The 15,378-nt window shown below is 41.1% G+C and overlaps 1 protein-coding gene across 1 annotated transcript in view; it reads right to left on the reverse strand.

Moving 5' to 3' along the window:
• LOC307017953 (xenotropic and polytropic retrovirus receptor 1 homolog) overlaps positions 1–15,378 on the reverse strand; it is a 68,756-nt gene that overhangs the window by 27,002 nt on the left and 26,376 nt on the right. The gene's annotated exons all lie outside the window — the stretch shown is intronic.

The following is a 15,378-nucleotide window of genomic DNA, read 5'->3' on the forward strand; positions in this document are numbered from 1 at the left end:
TGGTTCAACCTAATCTGGATATGTTTGAGTTAGCCGGTTGGCCTATGAAGAAGTTAAACTTTAAACATCAGTGTTTCCCCTACCATTGTCTTGGCGGGGCGCTGCGCCCTGCCAACGGAGCCCCGCGCCCTGCCTGAAATTCAAGCTGTTTTTATTTTGTTTTTTCTTTAAAAAAAAAAAATATATAGCACCAAATTTCAACTGAAGTCATCTATCTACGGTCACTTTTCCCATTGAAAATGTGCTCTTTTATTAAATAAACTAAACGCCATGTTATTTATCCAATGTGTTCATGTTTCAGTGTACACTGCTTTGCGTATTCACATTCTCCCTCCGCTCTGTTTCTGAAGGGCGGGGCTCACACACACACACACACACACACACACACACACACGAATGCACACACTCGCGCTCACAATCAGAGACAAGAGCGGAGGAAAGGAGGAGAACAACAAAGTGTAAAAAAGTCAAACAAATCTGCTTTATTGGCACGAGCTCTGCTGTCTGCCCGTTTGTGTCCCCCCCAAGTTTCAAATTCGTTTATTATTATTTTTTAACCGCAAGCCGTTATCGTCACGGGAGAAGGACACACACAGCCTGCCCAGGTGGACGCGCGCGAACGCGACAACGAACGTAGCGTGCGCATTCTAAAAATAGCTCACAGATGGAGCAGGTAACCCGGTTTTGAACTACAGTATTGAGATGTGAGTTGGTTTATTCAGTAAATTAGCTCAGGATAATTGGATGTTCTGTCTACACCTGTTGATGTGAGGCTAATGCAGGACTTGCTAGCTTGATGCTACCGGCATTTAGCGGCAGTGACTCAACAAATTGCCACTTAAAATGTATCGTCAGCAATGTATGACAAGTAGACTGCTTGTTTAATGTTACACTAACACCAATAGCTCAATATGATCATAACACGATTGCTTTCATATCAGAGATCAGATGAGGTGGAGCTGCCTCCAGCAATAGAGGATGAGGCAGAGAGAAGCAGCAGCAGCACAGGGTTGCAGCAGGTATGTTATATGCTGTAGTCAGGTGATTTAAATGTATCAATGAAAGGAAGAAGTGTAGACAACATGATAAGAAGGGAATACAGTTTAAATTAAAGTAATACAGTATAGTGTAACACTGTACTGTATTACTTTTTAATGTCCAAATACATTTGTTACTGTACGATATCGATAACAATAATTCACAGCTCCTCTCTGCTCCAGAGGATAACAAAAATGTGGGCGCCCCGACATTTGTTTTCGAGCAGCACCCTGCCAAGGCAGTAAACCTAGGGGAAACACTGAACATCCATGACTTAAACACTTTATCCAGGATAAAAGCCACATAGTTGCACCTGCAAGGTGAATATGAATTTTCTACACGGACCACTATTGCGGTCAGCATGTTGTAACTTTCGGTTGTCGCTGTCATCTCCGGGTATCCCGTGTGCCTGTTCTGTTGCTGATAGCTTATTATCTTAACTTAATCGATAGTTTTAAAACTCTTGATCACGGCAACTGCCTGACGTTGTAATCACACGTTACTACAGCTTAAGCACTCACAACTCTCCTTCTCTTAGCGACTGTAACTCCACAGTTGCCACACTCTTTTCGGGTTTGCTAACGGTAGCTACTTTAGCTTGATAGCTAGCCATGGCTCTTTCCCCACCCTCGGGTGCTATTTTCTGCTCTAACTGTCTCATGTTTGGTTACTTCCCTACCTCCTTTACTGGTACCGATACATGTGTTAAATGTAGTATAGTTGTTAGGTTGGAGGCGGGAATCATAGCCATAGAAGCCCGGCTCCGCATCTTAGAAAATAACTCAGCTACAGTAAAGCCCATGTTAGCCGGTGCGGACCGGAAAAAAAGGTAGCTCCTCTTAGCCGTCCACCGGCAACTCCTGAGCAGCAGGGAGATTGGGTGACTGTTCAGAAGGGGCATAACGCGAAACCCGCAGGTCCCCACCAACCCGTTCACGTATCTAACAGATATTCCCCACTCAGCGAGACACCCGCTGAGAAGCCAACTCTGGTTATTGGTAGCTCTATTATGAGACACGTGAATTTAGAGACCGAAGCCTCCACATTCACATGCATTCTGGGGGCCAGAGTGGGCGACGTTGAGGCGCATCTTAAACTGCTGGCTAAAAATAAACGTAAATACAGTAGGATTGTTATTCACGTCGGTGGTAATGATGTTCGTTTACGCCAATCGGAATGCACCAAACTTAATGTGGCGTCGGTGTGTAGTTATCCTAAAACGATGTCGGACACCGTAATCTTCTCTGGTTCCCTCCCCAATCTGATCAATGATTACATGTATAGCCGCATGTCATCATTTCAGCACTGGTTGTCTTGGTGGTGCCCAGCAAACAATGTGGGCTTCGTAAATAATTGGACAGCCTTCTGGGGAAAACCAGGTCTGATTAAGAGAGACGGCATTCATCCTACTTTGGAAGGTGCAAATCTCATTTCGGCAAACATTTCAGGGCTTTGTGGACTTAATCCATGACAAACTGGAGTTGAGACCAGGAGGCAGAGTCGCAGTCTTACACGCTTCTCTGCGCTCTCCCCTAGGCAGTCATCCATAGGAATCCCGAACCCAATAAAATACCCAATATTAACGGTGTGTGTGTCTGCCCAAGGACAATTTAAGGTAAAACCTAATAGCGGTGTCATACACAATAACCTAATAAAAGTAAATGTAACAACTACTACAGTGCAACAAAACAGGAAGATTAAATGTGGTCTATTAAACATAAGATCTCTAGCATATAAAGCAATATTGGTAAATGATTTAATATCAGATTATAATATTGATATATGCTGTCTCACTGAAACTTGGTTGAGACATGAAGAATATGTCAGCATAAATGAGGCCACTCCACCCAGCCATATCAATACTCATATTGCCCGAGGCACGGGCCGAGGAGGTGGAGTTGCAGCAATCTTTGACTCAAGATTACTTATCAATACTAAACAAAAATTAAATTATACCTCCTTTGAAAGCCTCGTTTTTAGTCTTACGAATCCGACCTGGAAACCTTTGCAGCCAATCTTATTTGTTACCGTGTACCAGGTCCTTATTCAGAATTCTTTGAGTTTTTATCAACTTTGGTACTTAAAACAGATAAAGTAATTATCGTAGGTGACTTTAATATACATGTTGACGATGATAAAAATAGCCTTACTGTAGATTCTGTTGGTTTCTGTCAGAGTGTAAATTAGGGATGTCCCGATTACCTTTTTTTGCTCCCGATCCGATTCCGATCATTTGATTTTGACAATTTGCCGATACCGATTTTTCCCGATCCGATCTTTATGCAATGCATTAAGAGAAAAAAAAGAAAAAAAGCATTCAAGTTGTCCCTTAAAGACCCTGTGAAGTGTGCACCTGTGCATGATCTGTTATGCTAATACGTATAGTAATGACCAAAATTGTCCATTGGAACCCATATCAAAAGATGTTGGAAAAGCAACGAATTTGACGAGTTTTGAATTTGCCGGGGAAATCTGCAGTCGACCTTCGCCTTCGTGGGCGTGGCTTGCGATCTACTGCGTGACGTCACGAGATGGACGCCGCCGCACTGTTTACATTCACCACCGTTCATTTTTTCTCTTTTTCAAAGTCGAATTTCTCAACGTTTTTGAGCTAGTATTTTCCTGGAAAGTGTGTCGGAGTCGACTGGAAGTGATTGCCAATCGAGAAAACCTGACAATGGAGGCGACAGTGAAGAAAGAGGGAGGAAAAACACAGGTGAAACGATGCATTGCCGCTGGCTGTAGTAATGTCAAGTCTGCCGAAGTGGCGATGTTTCTGTTCCCAAAAGATTAAGGTGAGCCTGGCTGGTGTCATTGTTTCGGCGATTCGTTCATTGATCATGATAAATAAAGGCCACTGGTCGATTCGAGAGAGAGAGAAAGAGAGACTGAGAGAGTTACAGGGTTGTCGTTAGCATCTGGTGCTAGCTCGGAGCTAACGGAGATTAGCTGTTTCAACAATAAGGAGAGGGAGAGTCCTCTCCTGTGGGACTGAGAGAGATAACGTCAGCTCAGGGAGGTAATCTGTAGCCTAAGTTATCTCAGTGGGTTTGGTCATCTATGTAAACAAATATTTCCATCTATGTAATATTAGTTGTATAAAATAGGTTAAGAAATCCTTCCAATGTTTTTTGATTATTGAAATATATGTTTCATATGAGTGTTGAGAGCTGTATCCATAAATCTCTTAATGTTGCCCTCAAAGTGCATCAGATTGATCACTTTCCTCATCTATCCTGTCCGAAAAGCTGTCCAAATCAATCATTTCTCTCACACTAGTATCACTTTCCAAAGTCTCCACCATGTTTACAATCACAACTGGGTACATCTTGTGACGTCACAGCCACTATCGTCTGCAATTTCCGTTAGGCTCAGACGGCAAAATTAATAATTCATTAATTATGAAAAATTATTTTAGCCATGAACAGGCACAATGATATGTAAGGAATGAAACTGCCATTTCATTTTGGCGCAAAAACATGCACTTCACAGGGTCTTTAAGGTTATTTTTTATTTAAATTGGATATTCTATCCAACATGGATATAGCTTCTTTCTTTCCCAGCAGCATTGGATCAGTTCAGTCGTGCAGCATTGGATCAAAACAAAATAAAGCTTTCAGTACTCGTTAGCTTACTGCTACAATTAGACACTGCGCCGTGCCCACTCTGTTGACAGATTTGAGAGAAATAAGCAACCAGGTCTATGAAGACAAGCCCCAAAGAAGCAACACATACATGATGTTGTGTAATTTGAAACCAAAACTAAGGCCTCAGGATGACTTTAAGACTTGAACATGGTCATTTTTGTTTTGTAACATTGAATACAAAATAAAATAAAATAAATAAAAAATCCCGATCCCCGATTTTTTTTCTCCCGATTCCGATCTTTTGAAAATCACGTGATCGGCTCCGATCCCCGATCACGTGATCGGATCGGGACATCTCTAGTGTAAATAAACCAACCCACTGCTATAATCACACTCTCGACCTTGTTCTGTCTTATGGTATTGAAATTGAGCATCTATTAGTCGAACCGCATAATCCTGCTTTATCCGACCATTTCTTAGTAACTTTTGAAGTACTGTTACTAGACTACAAAGCATTAGTCAATAGCTCCTGCAGCAAAAAAAAAAAATCTGTTAGTGCTATAGCCAAATTTAAGGAAGAGATTCCACCAATACTTAACTCGATAGCATGTCTGCATGCAAGGGAGGAAACTTATACAAAATGTACACCACCCCAAATTGATCATGTTGTTGATAGTGCTACAGATGCGCTGCGAATAAAATTAGACTCTGTTGCTCCTTTGAAAAAGAAGAAAATAAAACATAGATTAGCTCCATGGCATAATGCCGAAACCTGCAAAATAAAGCAAAAGTCGAGACAGCTTGAAAGGATATGGCGTTCCACTAAACTTGAAGAATCTCGTTTAATTTGGCATATTACTCTCAATGAATCTAAGAAAGCACTGCGTAAGGCGAGAGCAGCCTACTACTCTTCATTAATAGATGAGAATAAGAATAATGCAAGATATCTTTTCAGCACTGTAGCCAGGCTGACAGAGAGCCACAGCTCGATTGAGCCTTCTATTCCCATAGCACTCAGTAGTAATGATTTTATGTGCTTTTTTAATGATAAAATTGTTACTCTTAGAAACAACATTTATGACCTCTTGCCTTTGACCAGTATAGTATTATCAACAGCTCCCGGAAACGTAAGTTCTAATATTACACTAGATAGTAAACTAGAATGCTTTTCAGCCATAAACCTTGAACGATTAAATTCAATGATTCTCTCTTCTAAGCCATCAAGGTGTATCTTAGACCCGATTCCAACTAAGCTGTTAAAATACGTTTTTCCATTAATTAGCACTTCTTTATTAAATATTATGAATATGTCTTTATTATCAGGCTATGTTCCACAATCATTCAAAGTAGCAGTGATAAAACCGCTTCTTAAAAAGCACAACCTCGATCCAGAGGTTTTAGCCAACTATAGACCTATTTCTAATCTTCCGTTCCTCTCAAAAATTCTTGAGAAAGCAGTCGCAAAACAACTGTGTGATTACTTAAAAAACTATGATTTATTTGAAGATTTTCAGTCTGGCTTTAGAACACATCATAGCACAGAGACAGCTCGGGTTAAAGTCACAAATGACATTCTAATAGCCTCAGACAAGGGACTTGTCTCTATTCTTGTTTTGCTCGATCTCAGTGCTGCATTTGATACTATCGACCATGATATCCTATTGCAAAGACTAGAGCACTTAGTTGGCATACAGTGAACTGCTTTAGGCTGGTTTAGGTCCTATCTATCTGAACGCTCTCAGTTTGTACGTGTAAACGATGAATCCTCCACGCAAACCAAAGTTAGCCATGGAGTGCCACAGGGCTCAGTGCTCGGACCTATTTTGTTCACATTATATATGCTTCCGTTAGGCAATATTATAAGGAATCATTCTGTAAACTTTCATTTTTATGCGGATGATACTCAACTATATTTATCAATCAAGCCTGATTAAATTAATCATCTAAATAAAATTCAAGACTGCCTCAAGGACTTAAAAATGTGGATGACCTTAAATTTTTTGATGTTAAACACGACCAAAACTGAAGTTATTGTACTTGGTCCGAAGAATCTACGAAACAAATTATCTAAAGATATACTAACTATGGATGGCATTAATTTGGCCTCCAGTGAGACTGTAAGGAATCTTGGTGTTATATTTGATCAGGATTTATCCTTTAACACCCACATAAAATCAATTTCAAGGACCGCCTACTTTTATCTACGTAACATTGCAAAAATCAGGCATATCTTGCCTCAAAACGATGCAGAGAAACTAGTCCATGCATTTGTTACTTCAAGGCTGTATTATTGTAACTCCTTATTATCAGGGTGTACAAAGAAGTCAGTCAAGTCGCTTCAGTTGATTCAAAATGCTGCAGCTCGTGTACTAACCAGAGTTAGGAAAAGGGCCCACATTACTCCTGTTCTGGCTGCCTTACACTGGCTCCCTATAGAACACAGGATATAATTTAAAATTCTTCTTCTCGCCTACAAAGCCCTTAATGGGCAGGCGCCATCTTACCTTAAAGAACTCATTATACCCTACTGTCCTACTAGGGCATTGCGTTCCAAGAATGCAGGGTTGTTGGTTGTTCCTAGTCTCTAAAAGTACAATGGGAGCCAGAGCCTTTTCTTATCAAGCTCCACTTTTGTGGAATCAGCTTCCAGTTTGTGTTCGGGCGGCAGACACCCTATCCGTTTTTAAGAGTGTGCTTAAGACCTTCCTTTTTGATAAAGCTTATAGTTAGGGCTGATTAGATTCAGTCCCTAGTTTTGCTGATATAGGCTTAGTTTGTCGGGGGACATCTTACTTCTTCCTTCTCTCTGTCTATACCTGTGTACTCTCATGTTCCGATTAACCCAGCTTCTCCAAATGTCTTTCTTTTTGGTGTCTATATATACGCCGGGATCCAGAGTCATGGATGATCCTGCAGTCCTGTGTCATGGATCGCGAGTCCTGGATCTTGAGTCGTGGCTGTGGTCCTGGATGGATATCCTCGTGGATTCATCTTCCTATTATACACACATGCATTTCCAAACATTTGGACTACCTATGTTGCGAATGTATTATCTTTTCAATTTACACACGGCATCTATTGCACGTCTGTCCGTCCTGGGAGAGGGATCCCTTCTCTGTTGCTCTCCCTGAGGTTTCTCCCATTTTTCTCTTTAAACTGTGGGTTTTCTGCGGAAGTTTTTCCTTGTACGATGTGAGGGTCTAAGGACAGAGGGTATCGTATTGTCATACTGATATTCTGTACAAACTGTGAAGTCCACTGAGACAAATGTAACATTTGTGATATTGGGCTATATAAATAAACATTGATTGATTGATTGAATACAGCTGGTAAAAGAAAAAGTGTTTGAATGCGTACATACGTAAGCTTTTCTGTATTTCCTTTCTCCTGTAATATGACTTGATCGCTTTAAACTCCGCACACTGAGCTCTGATTGGTCAGCAGGCGGTGCTTTCACTGAGTTGAGCTCTTAGCCTGCAACCTAACCTGGTTCCGACCAGGTTAGCCGCACAGCATAAATTACCATGGAGATCTAGCCCGCTAAAAAGAGAACCAGCGTCGTAGGACCGGAAAGCCCGAGTTTTCCCTGAAGATAGCTGGCTAAGCGAAAATCCTGCTTCGTAGTATACCCCCCAGCCCTGTTAAAAGAACCAAAATCAATCATCAACGGACTGTCAGACCCTGCTGCAGTCAGAGAATATACTGTATGCACACTAATCACAATATCATCTCAACAAGAGCAGAATATTGCCGTGTCGCAACCCAAGCTGTGAAAATAATCCATGCCTTTGTTCTCCCTGTTCTTCAGTTATAATTTTATCATGAAAAAAACACAAAGATATCTTTTGTTCTCCCGGTTTGGTTTTTAAACAGAAAAACAAAAGCACTAACAAAACTCTGACTGAAACATCCAGGCTTTTTTCTTCATGTTCTGAGTATGTGTTCTCTAGTGTTGTCATACTTGAGGCTCTTGCTATTGTTTGTACGGGAGTCCAAATCCAGGAAGAAACTAGAAAATGCATTTCCTGCTGAAAATGCGTGTGAATCCTGAAAGCTGCGCACATTTTGAAAAAAAACGTGATAGTTTAATATAAAACAAAAAGAAAATCAAAAAAAAGTATAAATGGTTAAATGTATATTGTCCTTAAATAGCCAACCATTTTAATAGTTAAATGGTTTATATAACTGAAAGAAGTTTGGTGCCAAAATAGGTACAGTTCTAGTAGTAATTATAGCTGTAGTAGTAGTTCTAAAAATCCCGAGCTTATTGTTTGGATACAGTGATATTCTAGGGCAATTATTTGCAGAAAAAACATACTATTCCTACGCTACCTGTAAGGATACAGTAACTATATAGTGCTTTTAATTTATATTGAAGGGGTGTGGGGTAGTGAGAGGGGGTGAGAAACCAAATGAGATGACTGATGTCCATATATGGGAGGTTATTCCCTAAGAACAATGGTTTAGTGGGAAAGGGCCGTGTGTGTGTGTGTGTGCGTGTGCGTGTGCGTGTGCGTGTGCGTGTGTGTGTGTGTGTGTGTGCGTGTCCCATTCAGAATGCATTGAGGATTATCTCTGCATTGAGGACCTGACTTGCTTGTCTGAAGAAAGATCTAGACAGATTTAACATCTATTGGGAAGCTTGGTGGACTTTTGATATGATGAAGGCAATCGAGCATTCGATTGAATTACTAACAAAGCACTTATTTACTAATAAAGGGCTGGCTTATCTAAAGCCAGTTGAGTAGCACTTGAAATGTTTGGCTCTATGAAACCTGATGTACTTATATGATTCTGTTTTCTTCAAGGTTGTATCTTCCTGGTCGAATGCTCTTATTGTGAGTCGCTTTGGATAAAAGCGTCAGCTAAATGCAATGTAATGTAATGTAATGAGCAGGCCTGACTAATTTTGCTCCTGAAATATTCCGAAATTATTTGAATAGAGTGTTTATTTTGGGTTTGAGAGCCGTTTTAAAATATTTTTTAAAACGAATGATTGATGGAATGATTTCTTACAACTATATTAAATAGATAAAGGTGTGATCTCTCTCTCTCTCTGTCTGTCTGTCTTTCACTGTCTTTCTTGCTCGCAAACAGGGGCTGTGTGCTCCTCCGTGGCGATGACGGCTTGCGTAAAAAAAAAAAACAACTTATGTGTAAAGTGGGGGGGACATGTCCCCAGTGGAAATTACGCCACGCGTATGTGTGCGTCAAGTGCAATATATAAGCAAGTTGCAGCACACAGAGTAAAACTCTGACCCTCATGTGTTGTATAGGCTGGCATGACTAGGCTGTGTTCAATTGAGTTGATGTGTTGTTTAGATTCTGCCAGAAGGAAAATCACAGTCACACTCTTTATGAAGCGGGGAGGTGCCGCTCCACATTGCTTTTCTTCCCGACTGCAACGCTGGTCCCGCAAATCAAGCAATAACGTGATTGGTCGATATTCATTGTGGGGGGTGGGGGGAGGAGGGGTGTTAGATAGAAATAGAGTTGTGGTAAGTAGATAGAGTTCGCTATGATTGAGGTTTCGTTTATGCATAGGGTAGATTCTTTTAATTACATTTCCTTTTTTTTGGTGTATTTTTACATTTTGGATTTGCTTGACAAGCTACTTATTGAGGGCTTGCTATCGACGTGTTGGAGACACCTGCTTTAGAAGGACGCCGATGGCCAGGAACATGGGAAGGCTGAGTCATGCAGATGGGTGCTGAAAAAGGATGTTTCTTTTTTGTCTTTGATCCACTCTGCAGTGTGTTTTGATAATAAAATACTGAGGGGAAAACGTAATACATTTTGATATTTATTTTTAATTTAAATACAGTTGTTTGAAGGATATGTTTTTAAAGAAATATAAATGTGACTCATTTTAGCAGTGCTGATAATATAGCCGTTCATGCTCTGTGTTAGTAAAACGCGGGTGAGTGGACCAGTCATTGAGCCTCAGTAAGATTTGAGTAGGACAGGAGGACACACAGCCTCTTTCATACACTCTCAGAGTTAGACAGTAAGCTGCCAGTAAGTGTTTCAGAATGCTATCAGAGCAAAGACTACAATGGCCTCACTGTGAGTTAGCCGCTATAAGAGTTGGAGAGCTGGCTTCTGCAGCAAACAACAGAGCAAGTCAAGGTCATGCTGTCTATGCTGAGTATTTCAGAGTGCAGCCCCCAAACAATGTAAAGGACAGCAGCACAGACAACAATCAAGAATCCAGTTTTACATTTAGAGACACTATGCTAACAGCTTGTTTGTTTGTCTATGGTCATCAACCTCATGGCGAGCCAGCTTTGGCCTTTCCGCACCCATTTTCAGCAGCCCTGGTAAACAAACAGCCACATAGAACAACGTCTATTTAAAGAACCCATGTCATGACCATTTCTACTGATCATAATTCCATTGTTGAGGTATACTAAAATATTTATATTGTGCAATTTTCCAAACTCACATTGGTTTTTCATACAGCATCTCTGTATTAGGGATGGGAATTTGAAAGCAAATGTATATTCGAATATTCGACCCCCCAAAAAACGGTTCACCGAAATGTACATATCCTATAAAAAAAAAAATTGGGTAAAAAACAAAAACAAAAACAAATTCTAATTATTTTTTTCCAAAACATTTTTTGAAATAACTTTTTGAAGTAAATACATGTTCAAATAAGTATAGAAACCAAGTCGAATTTCTCAAATGTATTGAACTGGTGATCACAGTTTCACAGCTATAGGTCTACAGCTTTCATGTGCGGAGGCGATTCACAATCAGGCCAGCTGTAGAGAAGACCCTCTCAGCTGGAATGGAGGTTGCGGGTATAGCAAGGTATAGTATAGATTAGTATGTATATAAGTTTAATTTGGCATAATTTGCACTCCACATTCATTCACTAACCTGGTCGAAATATTTCCACACATTACTCCTTTTTGACGCCATGTCTGTTGTGTAGGACTCTTCTTAGAGTGTAAATAATTACTGGACTATGACTGGTAAAATATGTTGAATACCAGCAAAACTAAATCTCTCCTGTCAAAATGTCTATGCACTTTGCCGCCACACACGGTTGCCAAGCAGCGCTTATTGTTGTTTAGGCTGGCCACTCATGTGTCGCGAGTGTTGACAGGGGGCGGGGGAGCACGCTCATGAACTGTTAGCGCAGGAACCTCGCAACGGCTGCGGCCGCATTTGGGCATAAGATGAGGTTTGAGTCTGCGTGATCTGCGTGTAGGGAGGGGCAGCAGCCATATCATTAGCTAGAACTAGCTAGATCTGATGGATTTGGACATAAACGTGAGTGAAGTATAACCGGACGCGAGAGAGAGAGAGATCAGCACCTGCAGCTCTGCCCGCTGTGAGGGACCGGTGAGCGGAGCAAAACACACCTTTAGACGTCACCTAACACATTTAGCTAGGGCACTGTCGTAGACATTGAATTATTCAATTTGATAATATGTAATCAACTTAGGCATCCCTCCCCCCACAAAAAAAGGAATAAAAATATTAATAACTCATATTCGAATACCTGAATAATTATGAATATTCGTCCCTTATAGATACTGTCTTTTTACGTTAGTGACCCGGATCATTTGGCTCGGCTCTCTTAAAGCGCCAGCTGTTTCGGCTCCCAAACGGCTCTTCATGTTACCACAGTTTACCACGGAGCCTCAGTTTCTAGCACGGCTCATCGCGTCCAAATCATGCACGTTCCGTGTTGTCCGGTAGCAGGCACCGCCGATGTCGGGGAAACGATCTTCAATAGTCCGAAAATAATCCCACCAGACTCCTTTGCCCCTCCAACAGAGGGATGTCCTTGTCCTTTTTACTTTTCGTTATTTCAAGCGATAAAAACTCTCGATCTTCTCTCGAATTATTAATATTTTTGACCGCCCTCGGCTCGAGTTCAGGGCATCCCGAGCTGAATAAGGGCGTCAAATGACGGCAAGAAACGCTGTTAGATCATCTGCTTTTTTGAAATCTACAAAACAAGAGAAAATCTTCTAATTTTGGTGGTTTATTAATGAGGGTGTGGAGGGTATATATACAGTGGGGCAAAAAAGTATTTAGTCAGCCACCAATTGTGCAAGTTCTCCCACTTAAAAAGATGAGAGGCCTGTAATTTTCATCCTAGGTATACCTCAACTATGAGAAACAAAATGAGAAAAAATCACATTGTCTGATTTTTAAAGACTTTATTTGCAAATTATGGTGGAAAATAAGTATTTGGTCAATAACAAAAGTTAATCTCAATACTTTGTTGTTGGCAATGACAGAGGTCAAAGTTTTCTGTAAGTCTTCACAAGGTTTTCACACTGTTGCTGGTATTTTGGCCCATTCCTCCATGTAGATCTCCTCTAGAGCAGTGATGTTTTGGGAATGTCGCTGGGCAACACGGACTTTCAACTCCCTCCAAAGATTTTCTATGGGGTTGAGATCTGGAGACTGGCTAGGCCACTCCAGGACCTTGAAATGCTTCTTACGAAGCCACTACTCCGTTGCCCGGGCGGTGTGTTTAGGATCATTGTCATGCTGAAAGACCCAGCCACGTTTCATCTTCAATGCCAATGCTGATGGAAGGAGGTTGTCACTCAAAATCTCACGATACATGGCCCCATTCAGTCTTTCCTTTACACGGATGAGTCGTCCTGGTCCCTTTGCAGAAAATGAGCCCCAAAGCATGATGTTTCCACACCCATGTTTCACAGTAGGTATGGTGTTCTTTGGATGCAACTCAGCATTCTTTCTCCTCCAAACACGTCTAGTCGAGTTTTTACCAAAAAGTTCTATTTTGGTTTCATCTGACCATATGACATTCTCCCAATCCTCTTCTGGATCATCTACATGCTCTCTAGCAAACTTCAGACGGGCCTGGACATGTACTGGCTTAAGCAGGGGGACACGTCTGGCACTGCAGGATTTGAGTCCCTGGCGGCGTAGTGTGTTACTGATGGTAGCCTTTGTTACTTTGGTCCCAGCTCTCTGCAGGTCATTGACTAGGTCCCCCCGTGTGGGTCTGGGATTTTTGCTCACCGTTCTTGTGATCATTTTGACCCCACGGGGTGAGATCTTGCGTGGAGCCCCAGATCGAGGGAGATTATCAGTGGTCTTGTATGTCTTCCATTTTCTAATAATTGCTCCCACAGTTGATTTCTTCACACCAAGCTGCTTACCTATTGCAGATTCAGTCTTCCCAGCCTGGTGCAGGTCTACAATTTTGTTTCTGGTGTCCTTTGACAGCTCTTTGGTCTTGGCCATATTGGAGTTGGGAGTGTGACTGTATTGGGTTGTGGACTGTGTCTTTTATACTGATAACGATTTCAAACAAGTGCCATTAATACAGTTAACAAGTGGAGGACAGAGGAGGCTCTTAAAGAAGAACAGGTCTGTGAGAGCCAGAAATCTTGTTTGTTTGTAGGTGACAAATAGTTATTTTACCGAGGAATTTACCAATTAATTCATTAAAAATCCTACAATGTGATTCCCTGGATTCTTTCCCCCCATTCTGTCTCTCATAGTTGAAGTGTACCTAGGATGAAAATTACAGGCCTCTCTCATCTTTTTAAGTGGGAGAACTTGCACAATTGGTGGCTGACTAAATACTTTTTTGCCCCACTGTATATATGGTCTGTAGTCTGATGTTGTGGTGTAAACCACCGATGCCCGCACCCGCGGTCGTGCCGCCGGTGGTGGTGGAACCGCCGGTCAGTCGGTCCGCGGCAGAGCCGACGGTTTCACACACAGAAAGCACACTGTGTATAAATGGTTATAATGTGTATCGTACCGACCGGCCTAATAAAAGGTGGTGGCATTGCCATTTATGTTAAGAATAAGTTCAGTGTAACCACATTAGTTTCCAAATCTATCAGTAAGCAATTCCAATTTTTAGCCTTAAATATCTAAGTGGCAAAGGGTCAACAGGTCATGGTGGTGGGCTGTTACAGACCCCCCTCAGCTGTCAAGGACTCCTTGTCTTCGCTAGCAAATCTTTTATCACAACTAGACCAGAAGGAAATAGTGCTACTTGGTGATTTTAACTGGGACTGGTTAACTGCAGTATCAGAGGATTTTAAAAACCTTTGTATCTCTTTAAATGTTACTATGATTGTTGACAGTCCTACTCGCCCAAACATTAAGTCCCCTAATAAATCCTCCCTAATTGATATCATTCCAACTAATGTTCCCTATAAATACTCATCCGTGGGAGTATTTGCGAATGATGTGAGTGATCACTGTGTTGTAGCCACAATTAGGGACACTAAGGTCCAAAAGGTTAAATCTTGTATTATTATTAAGAGACATAAAACATGTTGTGGAGCAGGGTGTTGTTCATGATCTGTTTGGCTTTGATTAGGGAAAAATCGATATGTGTGCTGATGTAGAAACTGCATTGTCTTATTTTTATCTTGGTTTTATGGAGACCATTGATAGACATACAGTTGCAAGAAAAAGTATGTGAACCCTTTGGAACTACCTGGATTTCTGCATAAATTGGTCATAAAATGTGTTCTGATCTTCATCTAAGTCCCAACAATAGACAAACACAGTCTGCTTAAGCTAAAACAACACAAACAATGATATATTTTTATGTTTTTATTGAATACGCATGTAAACATTCACAGTGCAGGGTGGAAAAAGTAGTTGAACCCTTGGATTTAATAACTGGTTGACCCTCCTTTGGGAGAAATAATCTCAACCAAACGTTTCCTATAGTTGCATACAGATGTAGCGATTCATTTCAGACAGTTTGAAACGCGAGGGCCGTGAT

This window comes from Notothenia rossii (genome assembly GCF_949606895.1).
Source record: "Notothenia rossii genome assembly, chromosome: 9".
In the NCBI taxonomy this organism is placed as follows: Eukaryota; Metazoa; Chordata; class Actinopteri; order Perciformes; family Nototheniidae; genus Notothenia; species Notothenia rossii.